This window comes from Formica exsecta, unplaced genomic scaffold (genome assembly GCF_003651465.1).
Source record: "Formica exsecta isolate Colony F162 unplaced genomic scaffold, ASM365146v1 scaffold1116, whole genome shotgun sequence".
NCBI lineage: Eukaryota > Metazoa > Arthropoda > Insecta > Hymenoptera > Formicidae > Formica > Formica exsecta.
Genome location: NW_021848457.1, coordinates 193,726 through 204,874, shown reverse-complemented (window position 1 = coordinate 204,874; position 11,149 = coordinate 193,726). Strand labels below are relative to the sequence as shown.

The window sequence follows — 11,149 nt, the reverse complement described above, 5'->3', positions numbered from 1 at the left end:
TTAAAATTGGTACAAATTAAATATTTTAAATATTTATAAAAATAAAATATAATATATTATATGCATTATACATATATTGTACAATCATGTAAACTAGAGATCACTATCGCGTCAAGATAAAATAACAATTAATTTTACAAGTAATAATTTAAATCTCATTTTATTATTTAAATTTATATCTCTATATAGCGCCTATTACAGATATATATCATATTTAATAAATTAAATATAAATTTCTAACCTCAGAGAGAGTTGCCCCGCTGTCGCCCGATGTCTCGGCCTTCTTCCTCCTCTTCTATTCATCATCCCTGCTTTTTATTAGTATTGGTACTCTCACAACACTCCCGGAAACACGATTAATTATAATCGTCTCGTGTACTAATTGAGAGAATACGACGATCGCGCGACACTTTGCACGGCACTCCCAATATTAATTGTACGCGACACGCACTTTATTATATTGCGAGAGAACAAGCAAGCAAGAACTATGATCGTACGATGATTCTATAACTACCGTCCCCGTTCGCTTCGATTCCTGTTTGAAATAAGATAAAGCGCGCGAAATAACTCAACCTAACCCTAACTTCACTTACCGCGATAAACGGTCGTCGTCTCGTTACGTTCACTGATCGTTAATCGCGAGAAATAATTAGTCCCGCGGGCTCTAATAATCGCTATTTGTAACGATTATACACAATAATCGCGTTTTACGTATCCCGGATCCCGGCATCTTCCTACGATCGCGAGTTTCGATGTGTAATACGAGACGCGTAGAACGCGACTCACTTCGTCGAGTCTCGCCGCGCAAGTGACGAGAAGACGATGTTACCAACAAAACAAGGCGCGTAAACAAAGCGCGTCAAAAAAACGAACACAGCACTTTACTATTATTTTGTTGTCGTCACGAAATATTTAACGCTCTATATAAAATAATGTATGCTGAAAGCTGTTCTTTCTTGAATTTTATATATTAATTATTAACGGTTAATATATCGTGATATTTTTTCTTACCTCTCTCTCTTTCTCTCTCTCTCTCTCTCTCTCTTTCTTTACCTCAATCTTATGTATTACTATGCGTTCTCAAAAGTGATTGGCTAATAACATTTGCCTGGAAAAGCTTAAAGCGCGATATGTGATATATTCGAATGTAAGTAATCGCCTGTAAAAATCGTAATAAAACAATTTACGACACTCATTCGCGAAAACACTGTTAATTATGATTGCGTACACACTAATAAACAGAATATATAAGTGCGTGGCGCTTAATAAAATAATTTGCTCGTCCTTTTCAGATTGAAAACGTGTAGAAATATGTATATAATCGTCGAATAATTTAAATAATAAAAAGATATAATATATTAAACGTATATTAATATATTTTTGTATCGCACTTTGAGCTATTCGTCAATTTAAAAATGTAATAATTAGTCGATCACTCAGTTTGAACAGGCGTAGTAATACATGAATCGCAGAATAGTGAATTCAGTAACGGAAGAGAGAGCGAGAGAGATCGCGATACATTAACCGTTTATTATATTACAATATAATTAATTTGAAAATCAGGGGGAATAGAATATTCAGCATATATTATTTTGTAGCGTGTGCGTTAAATATTAATGAAGCGTGGTAACTATCGCGCGATATTTGGCGTTCGTTTTTTTGCCGCATAGCTCACTGTTGTTTACCAGCGGTCGCCTCGTTTTGTTGTCATTCGCGCGCGGAGATTCACCGACGTAAGTCATGTTTTACGTGTCGTATTACGCTTCGAAACGCGATCAGAGATACCGGAAAACGTGAGTATTTTGTATAATTATTATAAGTAGGGATTATATTAGCCCGCGTGATTAATTATTTTTCGTGTTTAACGACTTGTAAACGTAGGCGACGACCGTTTATCGCGGTAGGTGAAGTTAGGGTTAGATTGAGTTATTTCGTGCGCTTTATCTCATTTCAAGGAGGAATCGAAGCGGACGAGGACGGGAGTTATAGAATCATCGTACGATCATAGTTTCCGCGTCTTTCTTCCGCGATATATTAAAGTGCGTGTCGCGCATACATATAATTATCATCGGGAGTGTCGTGCAAATTGTCGCGCGATCGTAATTAATCGTATTTCCGGGAATATTTTGCGAGTGCCAATGCCATACAAGAGCAGCAAAAGATATATGTATAAAAGAGGAGGAAAAGGCTGAGAAAATGTCGGGCAACGACACAGCAATCATGAGGTAAAAAACATGTGTAATTTATTTAACTTATAAATTACTTGTGAAATTAACTGTTTACTGATTTCCATTTCTTTACGTCGTTATAAATAATATAAAATATAAACGCATATAAAACGTACTATTTTATTTTCAAAAATACTTAAAATATTAAATATGTATAATAATTAATAAATGTACATATATACATATATATACATATATAATAAAAATTTTTTCTATTTCTTTTATACTGTGGGAAATTCGAGGTGAGATTTTTTCGTGCTGTAATAAATTTGATGTTCTCTCTTTCTTTATGTTCTTAAACAAGAACGTTATTCATAATAACTAACTAACTGCCTAAAAGCATCATTATATTAATTGTTTTATTTTTGAGAACCGACTTCTCAAGGTGATATTTCGGAAATTTTAAGACTCGTCGATTCTCGCAGTATATCTGGCAATCGCAAATATCTGGCGTTCTGAACTTTCTTCTCGCATCCTTCTCGCATCCTTCTCGCGTTATCTTATCTCTAATTCCTAAAAAGGCACGCTCGAGCGAGCAGCGCTCGGCTTCCACGATTCCCCGAACTCGATACGCATATAAAAACTAAAACAAAATCTGATACTTTCTTCACAACTTTCAACCATTTAGACGTCGCACATCACACTGAAAATGTGAAATAATATGTTTATTTGTATGTTTATCTCTCATCGACTTTCTTATCGCGTACGAGTGATTTATGTCTCAATTTAGTTACAACAAATTTATTTCATACATTTTAGTTATCGACATGCGCGATTATAACATTGGTATAATTTTAAGCATTTTCTTGAAAGTCAGATTATTAAAGGTGCGCTTAATATATTATTGATATATTGTAATTAAAGCGATCAATATAATTTGCATAAAAAGTAAATGCACATTATTTATACTTTTTTTTAATTCTCAATTATAAAGAGAGTGACGTTCTAATTAATGTATTAAATTAATTCACTGATGAGATTTTTATTTATTGAAAGTATATTTAAAAGATCTTCTTTAACTGTATCTTTTAAAAAAATATTATTTGGAAATTTTAAACATATATTTGTATGTATATAAATAATTCACAAATAATGTTATAATATTTGAGATACAATATCCTCTTAAATGAGAAAAGTCAAGGTATCTTGTGTCACTGTTTTAATCGGTGATATTTTCACTGATTCAGTTTAAGATAGTATGTTTTATATTTAGACATGCACATATATACATAATAAATACAATTTAAACATTGTTTTTAAGAGATTTATAATTGCATACATTAGATTTTATATATATATAAATTGGACCCTTATTATTTTATTATATTTTATAAAAATATGTGTTTGCCGAAAAATATTTTTAATTAGTAAATTATGTAATATTTTTATGAAATATTTGGTTATTAAAATAAATTTAATGATGCTCAATATAACTATTTCGAAATATTGATAATTTTGGACATTGTTTTAATTTATACATATATTTATCTTTTACAGATCTACGTACATTATACTACCATTTATTAGACATCGTATCAGTAAGTACTAAATTTTTTTATTTTATACAATTTTGAAATAATATGAAAAGTTGAGAATATTATTTTAGACATAAAATATACATATATAAGAAATGTATGTATAAGGAATATTAGAAAAGTATCGAATGCTTAATCACGTTTTTATGAAATTTCTATTATCAATATAAAATCTGAAGCACGCAATGATAAAACACAATAGTAAGATAAATATTTGTTTTATTTTTGTGCCATAAAATGCAAATACTGTGGCACTTGTCTAGAATTTTTCACAACAAAAAGAAATAGTTGGTTAAAGTCAGAGCTCAGAATAGCTTACTATAGTTTGAAACTTTCACTCAAGCGTATTCACAGAATTTTAAAATATAATATCCGCCCTACATTTTATACAAAAAAACACATATTGTTATTTTTAAAAATCTTTTAATATAGAAAAAATAATTTTATATATAATTTTAATAGTTGGCACATTTCAGGGCTCAGAAGAGCTCTATTTAGATCTTTAGATCAAATATTTACGCATGTTCAGATATAAATAGTAGATATAGTTTAAAAATTTGCTTGTTTTTCTTGCAATAATTGATGAAATTTTTTTTTTATCGTTTGCATCATTAAATTATACGTATTTGCTTTTTTAAATAATAATGTTTGTTTCTTAAATTCAAAAGACATCATTTATAGCGCGACTATAATGACTGAATTTTTTAATTACGAGCTATTTTATATCTTCTAAGTAAATTTTTTTTAGTTAATTATTAAAGAAATTATAAAAAAATCATTCCCCCCTATTCTCGATCATATTACGATAAAACAGTGAGTAGAATGTATATTCTTTTCATATCTATGATGGATTAAATGAAAGAGCGGCTGTATCAAAATATTAGAAGAAATTTTATCTCTCTTTCTCTTTAACGGAGATATATATTGTGCATGTATATATGTTTTATATATCTCTATTTTTGTAATGATAATCATTCATAGAAAGCAATTCAGATTTTAGAATATATAGTATTTTCTTCTATTTCATAAATATCATTATTTTTCTTTATTAATTGAATCTTGTTTATGTGTAATTACAATTTTAATTTACAACAACAATAAATAATACATAAATAATATTATATCGATATATAATATTATTAGAAATTAAAACCGTAATCGCATCAATTAGATATAATTATTAAAAAACAATAATATTCATAAAGTAGAAAAAGAAATGCTGTATGTTTTTTTGATTTGCATCGCTTTTTATGAGTGATCACCATCGCGGCAACATAAAATTGAGGATACATAAAACATACCGACGCATCGATCAACATTTCCGGGAGAGCTGCTTACTTCGCCGCTGAAATTCAATTGGAAATTGCAAATGAATCCGATCTCCGCTCGCTTCACGGCCGGGCATTAGTCACCCTCTTCCGTTTGACGGTTTCTTTAGGAAGGAATACGGTGACCGTCGTGCACACGTTTCCAGCCAGGTGCGTACGAGGCCGATGCGCGGCAGCGGCTGATCGTTTATGTACGGTCTTCTTTCCCGACGATAAAATTGCGGCAAGTGTGTCCGCTCTTCTCTCGCGCCCTGTGTGGGCCGCGGCCATATATTCCTCGCTGCAATTGCCATTAAACGCGTAGCCTGATACACGTTCGTATGATGCGACTGCATACACACAAACGCGTAATGTTATCTACAAGCGGAAGAAATTTTAATCTCTAAAAACATATATTTGTTTAAAAAAATATTTCAATATATCTACATATTTTCTGAAATCACGCATGTTTAATTTCTTTTTGAATATAATCTCTAAAAATATTTGTTAAAAATTATTTTAATGTCTATAGATAAAATTTTTGAAATCGCATTTTTTTTATAACGATATACACGTAATTCAAAGATTGTCATACAATATATACGAGAATATAGTACGTGAATAGCGAATGCTTTACTACTACTTTGATGTAAAAACGCAGTCGCGTGGTATTGTGCTGGTTCTTTGCCGATGATGAAATTGGGCGTATGGAATTCGCAAAGGCAAAGAGACGCGATTTAACTCGACGTTCAAGGAAGACGCGATGCCCGCCTTCGTTCCACATTCGGTGAACGTACCAACCCCAAATTACCCTATTCTGTCAGGAGCTGTCTGCCTACACTCTCTCTGATTCCGTAAAGAACTCGCTGCATCGCGTCGCTTGGAAACGTGTGCGACAACTGGAAACGTGTTTCTAAAATTTCAGCCCGTTTTAGACGATCTATAATTTGTGATAAAATTCGAGACAGAATTCCATCTATAATTTTATATGTCATGTAATGCAGAAAAAATTTAAACAAGTAAAATAAACACGTATGTTTAAACTATAAAATATATATACCTATATATGTTAGAATATATATTTGCATTAGTATTTGTGGCACATGAAATTATAAATAAAATTATGTCTTGAATTTTATTGCGAATTATATATAGATCGTTTAAGATTTATAATTCGCGCGATTCTAGATAAGCTTTTGAAGCTTAATGCGAGATAATATGTATCTTTCAATATATTGCGGTAATTACTTTTTGTTTTACACAATATATATCGGCAAAATAATTGTCCTGTTAGATATTATTTAATTTTGAAACTGAATATTCTAATCATTTATTTATATATATTTTAAACTAAATCTATTTATCGTACTTATAAATTACGATTCTTTTGGTATATTTTCTCTTTTTATTATAAAGTGCAATTTTAAATTTTAGAAAAGAATTAAGTCATGGTAACGTTGATGAAATAATTAAATCGCGTGAAAGAAGAAATAGGCGAGCATTAATATAAAAAAAGGAGTAATAGATTTGTATAATTTCCCAGTATGATTATCTACGACGTAAGTGTCAGATAATGCGCGATGCGGCCAGGTGAATACACTGCGTGTTATACCTACCTATCTACCTGCCTACGCGCGTGCTTACTTGTCTTTCATAGGAAGCTGCCAACTGATTTCGCCGAGCGATATACAATATATGCATACGCGTTCACGACATACATACCTATTGTAAATGTGTATATATGCGCGAGCGCGAAGCGAGAATTTCTCAGAATGCTCGCTCGCATGCAAACGCAATCGTTCCCTCTTTTCTCTTGTGTGTGTCTTATAATACCACTTAATCGAAAGAACTGACCTCACTATTTACAGGAGCAAGATGGGTGATATGACGCGTATACAGAATGTTTCGACGATGCATAAAATTCCACGCTTTTTTCTTTTGAATTTACATATAATAATTAATATCTCAATTTTAATATAAGAAAAAATAATCGTAAAGAAAAAATTTTTTATATATATTTTTATAAAAGAATACACATTTCAATTTTTTAAATAAAAATATAGATGTATTCCAAACTTTTAAAATGTGCAATTAGTTGACTTGTCATAATGATTATTATTAAAAGTTTGTTTGGAAATCATGTACTCTGTACGTCCAACGATGTACGTATAAGAAGCTACGATTCGTACCTGAATCTCATTATCGTTTATATTACATAGAATGCAAAATTTGTGCTTAATTATTTAAATACATGTACGCCGGACGAGGGACGAAATGGTAACACGCAATTCCGAGCGGGTAACTCTGTGTACTCGCCATGCCGCGTGCAGCTTATTAACATCGCTCATGATCCTACCGATAGCAAGAACGTTTTCTTGGAAACCATTCTTCCCTCCTTTCGAATTTTCTCAATTATAACGCACGTACATCCGCGCAAACGTGAAGTAAAGAAACTACTTGAAGAGCTAAGAATTATTCTTATTAGAAGAAGCATCGGGATGTTCGCTCAGTTCGCAGTTTCGCACAAATTATTAAAAGTCAGCCCTCGAACCTTAGTATTCTTTGCTGCAAACAGTATTTTTTTTTCGATTTTCCTCATAGAATATTATCACATTTTAAACAGTTAGAGAGCATTCTGATTCTAGAAATAATTTAATTATGAATCTATTAAATTTGAATATTTAATTTGAATTAATTTAGTCATTGATATATCTTTTTTATTATGCGACGTTTCACATCCGCATGAAAGTTCTCAGGAGCAATGCAATTTCATTTCGCGTTCGCGTGCAAACGCATTGCGACGTGTTAATGTTTCGATTGGTCTACATGTGGCCGAATACGTGCCATGCACGCGCTGCATGCGCCGATAAATGTCTCCTGAAGGCGATCATCATTAATATGCGTAATAAGTTTCGTGGCCGATACAAAAATGCCACCCAGTATGCCTGTGATGCAAATAAAAACTGAAAGTCGTTTCCTAACTACGTCCGCGCGACATTCCAAGCACGGACATATCGAATGGCGATCGGCAGCGTATTTTTCCTAAGCAAGGAGTGACATGCAATATGTTGCGCATTAACCTAATCATGACTGTTGCAATCGTGATAATATGATTAATTAAGACTTGTATATTAATTTTGAACAAAGAGAAAAAATATATATAAAGGGTTTTTTCTAAACGAAATGTCAATGTAATTTTTTTTTAGAACTTTTATTACAATATTTTATTTTTGATGTCCTACATAAAATAATGTTATATAAAATTTCGTTAAGTTGCATTAATTTCTTTCTTTTAATTAAATTCTTTCTCTTTGTATGCAGAGTTTCACACAACGTTAATAAAAGATTTATTAAATATCAAGAAAGGAGAGAAAGTAATTTAGGGAAAGTAAAGCTTATATAGAGATCACGAATTATGAGAACAGATGCAGAAACATACATGATTAAATTCTTTCTTTTGATTTTATTATAAAATATTAAAATCGAGATATTTCGAAATACTATAAAAGTAAAAGAACTCAAATTATAACGTTTGACTTTTTTAAGGGTATGTACATATAGCACAAAGGAAAAGAGCCCATCATAAAATTCATAAGATATAGAGATATTGAATGTCTGAATATAAATCACAACTAAGGAATAAAATAGACTACGGAATCGGAAGCAAACCTCATGGATAGCTATATACAATTATGCTGATTATTACAATTATAGCAATTATTTATTTTTTTCACACCGTCATTATCTGCATGAAAATTAACTGGCAGGCCGCAACCTTCCATGCGGAAACAAGCATCGCAATTATTTATTCTTAGATGGAACGGGTTATATGTCAGGATATTATATGCGTGCCACAAGATCGCATAAAGAGGGCTAGTAGAGACATAGATATTTTCATATCAAAGCTATAACTAATTAATTCATGAATCGAAAAGAAATTATAAGTATACTGGAAACCGGCATCTTTATAAAAGAAAAATTAGATTAAAATTGCATATAAACGATTTAAAATTACTCTTTATTGCTTTTAATTTTTTACGATATATTTAAATATAAAATGAATAATGACATTAAAATAAAATTGAAATAAAAAATTAGAATCGAGATGAATATAAATAAGTGAGATTCGTATGATAGTACGGATTGCTTGTGTTTCAACTCGCAGTTATTATTAACTTGAAAATCGTATAGCTCAAAGAACTTCTGAGAAAAAATTCGTTTCGGCTGTGATTTACGAGCGTGTGCATCAAAATGTGCACGTAATCTAAGAAGAAACTCAAGCCGGGCTTTCGCACGTCAATAGCGCACGTATAAATAAAAGCCAATTTATTTATTTATTCCGGCTCACGTTTATGAATAGATTCTGTTGCGGAGAACGAGGGAAGAAACGACCTCTCGGTCGCGCGGAGCACTCTCGTTTTTTTCTTTACTAGGGCTTTCTCTGCTTGGGAAAGTCTCACCGATCTTCTATTCCTTCATCTTATATTCTAGGCATATTTTATTTGATTTATATCTAATTCATGCAGTTTTAACTCGTCATGCACACACGCTATTAATAATATATTCTATTTAATGGAATGTGCAACAGTATCGCAATTAAATATATATATGTGTTAGAGATAAATTTACTCTTATAACAGATAATTAGCAGAATTTTCTTGCACGGAAAATAATAGAGTAAAGGCTGGCTACTTTTGACGTAATTAACATGTAACATGTTTAATTGTTTATACTTGCAGCCTTGTTGCAGTTAACGCGTTTTATCTTTCGCTTTATCTTACGTTAGTTATTTCCTGACGTAAATTGTATAGATAGAGAGTGACATTTTTTCCCCCTATAATATAAATCGACACGAGGAAGCTGATATTCTCGGCACTTCTTGTTAACGCTATAAATACGATGGATTACCTTAGCGAGAGGTCGATTGCACGGATCGTGCACGAATGCATGATCGATCGCTCGGCCATCGATCGCGCCCAGCAGGTGATGATCATTGCGGCTTTCAACGAATTACGCCTTGAATGCATAATAATATACAATATATTCGCGCTCGGCACGCAGCGAGAGAGCTCATTTCCATTCAGACGCCACAACGACATTTAGGCGGATTTGCATGCACAACGTTTGGTTTCGACGATGACTGAAATAAACGCGTCTTACTCCTCGCGATCGTTAAGCGAGTCGATCGCAACGAATCCTCGTCATTTCGCAATGCAATCTTCGCGGATAATAAAATATTTTTTTTACTTGTCGACATTATAATTTAGAAAGACGTACAGAGTGATTTTTTTAAAAAGTTTGTGTCATAAAATAAGATTTTTAAATCCCTCTTTCTACGATACTTTTTTATTGCAACATTTCACTACGAATACATTTAAGACAAATGATACAAACGTGCGTCAAATGTAATCTTCTTTTTATTCATATCGTATATTCGTATTGTGCGACATGCTAACAGCGCGAGCTTTCACCGCCAATTTCGTTGCCTGACAATACTTGCTATAATGTTCCGGCTCGCAAAGTAAATAGGCGAAAGGTGGCGGGGGAAACGCGCGCTTCACTGTCTCGCCTACAATTTACATAACTATGCAAATGATGTGGCGGCAATTAGGCTACCACAAGGTTCGCCGGGCCTACTTTTCTTTTTCAAGGTTCTCCTCGAAACTCTACGAAATACTGTGTAAGAAATGTAACATGTGAATCACTTGATGTGTCAAGCGTTCTCACATTATTATATTAATATTATATCGTAGATACGAATTTTACATCAATAATTGTGCACCTCAATATCATTTTATAATATACACTATTTTATTTTATTTCTTTTTTATTGAACGATATAAACAATTGCGTTTTTATACATCACGCGTAATCTACATGGTCCCTCGATACCAAGGTAGAGATACGAGGCGAATGAAGAGGAGGATATGAAAGGCGTCCGGGATAGCTAGAGGCGTCGCGATACCGGCGTCGGAAGCCTTCGCGAATAAAACCATATTATTAGACCAGACTGTGTGTGCGTGTGTGTGTATACCAGAGAGCGGGGTGCCACCCGCAACCGGCTTCCAGAGACTCCGAT

The 11,149-nt window shown here is 32.6% G+C and overlaps 2 long non-coding RNA genes across 2 annotated transcripts in view; one reads left to right on the top strand and one right to left on the bottom strand.

Moving 5' to 3' along the window:
• LOC115236772 overlaps positions 1 to 780 on the bottom strand; it is a 20,222-nt gene extending 19,442 nt beyond the window's left edge. The window contains exon 1 of the long non-coding RNA XR_003884243.1: positions 242 to 780. This is a non-coding gene — a long non-coding RNA (uncharacterized LOC115236772). The remainder of the gene's footprint in view (positions 1 to 241) is intronic.
• A 1,020-nt stretch (positions 781 to 1,800) lies between these two features.
• The window catches only part of LOC115236826, a 117,991-nt gene continuing 108,642 nt past the window's right edge, over positions 1,801 to 11,149 (top strand). The window contains exons 1-2 of the long non-coding RNA XR_003884250.1: positions 1,801 to 2,225; positions 3,726 to 3,766. This is a non-coding gene — a long non-coding RNA (uncharacterized LOC115236826). The remainder of the gene's footprint in view (positions 2,226 to 3,725; positions 3,767 to 11,149) is intronic.